This window comes from Haliaeetus albicilla, chromosome 1 (assembly GCF_947461875.1).
Source record: "Haliaeetus albicilla chromosome 1, bHalAlb1.1, whole genome shotgun sequence".
In the NCBI taxonomy this organism is placed as follows: Eukaryota; Metazoa; Chordata; class Aves; order Accipitriformes; family Accipitridae; genus Haliaeetus; species Haliaeetus albicilla.
The window spans coordinates 37,651,934-37,654,282 of NC_091483.1; positions in this window are offsets into that span (position 1 = coordinate 37,651,934).

The following is a 2,349-nucleotide window of genomic DNA, read 5'->3' on the forward strand; positions in this document are numbered from 1 at the left end:
CTTAGGATTTGGGGAGGGGGTGCATGTGGGTGTTAGATTTCCTCCTCTAAAATACAGACCTGACTTTTGAAATTCACAGAGGAGGAGGGTGGGGGAGACAGAAAGGTGGAACTTAAAATAACATACAGGTAGTATTTCTGTCGCACAGAACAAATTTTAATCCACAGGTAGGCTTTGTGTTAATACAGGGAAGAAACCACCATTCAGAAATGCTGTTATTGAGATTGTTCTTGATTCCTTATGGGATTGCTCAACCTCCTCAAATCAGGCTGTCAGTCCACAGTCATACCTCATTTAACCCTAATACACTGTATATATACATATATATTGAGTTATATAAAGATGGTAGCACATGTGTATTGGTAGTATATGCGGGCATAAGTATGGTTGTCTAAAACACCATGCTGTGCAATTAGCCTTTTGGTACCTTATATCTGGTTTACACTGATACTGGAAACTGTTGTTTTCCCACACCTGAGCCTAGTACATTTAGATCATAACTTGGCTTAACACAGAAATCTAGCATGAGGGAGCAGGTGGAAGATGGAGTAAAAAAATGTAGTAGTAGATTGGCAATTAGTATTTATACTTCCTAGCTTATAATGAGTTTTTGTTCTCCAGTGAACAAAAAGCAAGTGCACTTACAAATGAAAAGCATTTAAAACTTTTCAACTGTCGCAACATGACTGCATCCACTGAGGATCAAGATCAAAGATGGTGCTTGGACTAGCCTCTCTCTGAGGGCTGCTCAGTCCCAGCCTTGCTTGTTGGAGCACAGAGCTTTGAATCCCAGCTCAGCTCTGGCAGCTGGCTGTGGTTTATACGGCTGCGTTTTAACCCTCCATGTGCCTTGCCAGTGCTATCTTTGGTCTGGCTCCAGGCTATTTCAAGGATTAGCTGTGTGCATACTCCGACAGCTTTGCATGTCTCTTGTCAATATCTGGCTTTAAACCTAATACAGTGGGAGGTCATTCTTCCCATTGCTACCCTTCTTATTTGTTTAGATTTCATTCAGTCGCTGGATCTGCCACAAGCTTTAAATTCTTGCATACTTGGTTGTCCAGTAAGGGCACGCATGTAACTTACTGATAAGTGACACATTTTTGTCATTGTTTCCAGGCTGGTATAGTTTGTTATGCTTGCCTTGTGTGTGCTGTTTTGTGTTCAGTGGTAATCTCTTTCAGATGTTGTACGCTAATGTATCTTAATAAACTATTACTTCAGACAAAGTACCTGAATAAGTTCATTAGGCTCATGTAAACAAACATTGTTGTTGTTTTAACCCTTATCTTTCTAAGCAGAGATTTTAAGGCACAGTTGAGATGAGAAAGCAGTAAACCAGTTTTCAGGGCTCAGAGTCAGTGGCCAGATACATACCTACCACCTCCGTTACACTGGTGCCCAGTGAGGCTAACGGTGCAAGAGTCGCCAAAGGAAGCACACAGTTGCCATTGCCTTAAGCATTTCTGTTGTGCAAGGATGTCTGGGAAGCTTTATTTACTTGGCTTTGTACTGACTGGAGAAAAAATAGATATTTCTCAACAGGAAAAGAGGGCAATTGTCTTCTGCAATATCCCTGGCTGCTATGAAGAGGCTCATGGTATCACCAGGAATTTTGACTCTGATCTGAGAAATAAAATGAGACAAATGAAAACTGACAAGCACTAAATATTCCCTTTCCATTTCACTTGCCAAAAGTCCTAAGAATGTAATATCAAAAATCTGTGCTGAAGTGCTCTTGCTTGTTTCCCTTAAAACAGTGCATTTCTTATTACTCTTTAGAAAATGTTATCAAATCATTTTTGGCTAGGCTGTTACTTAAGAAAAGCTCTGCTCTGACTCATATGGTACTTAAGCAGAATAAAATATGTGGCAAGAAGCTCTTAACTCTCACTGATGTTCAGTTGCCAATTAATTTTCTAGAGCATGATGCCTTGCTTGATACTCCATGATTTATTGAAACACTGTTACTGTTTTACTTTTTCAAAGTTATTTTAAGCATGGCAATGTATGTTTCTAATTTGGATTTCTTCATCCTATAACTTAAAACTGAATAAATGTATTTTAATCCTGCTACTTTTAAGAATAGACAAACTAATCTTCCCTGCCTTGGAATAGCAGTTTATGGCTTAATTCTGAACCTGCACAGTCATGCTTTGGAAATGCTGCTCACTTACTGCTAGCTGTTTCCAGAATAAAACATTGTGGAATAAAACAAGAAATTTCATTTTGAGAATTCTGAAACCGTTAGCTATTACTTTTATGCAATTGTATATTTGAAAAAAAAAATCAAATCAAATGGTATATAATTGTCCGAACTGCTACGTATTACTTACTTAAGCTGTGTAT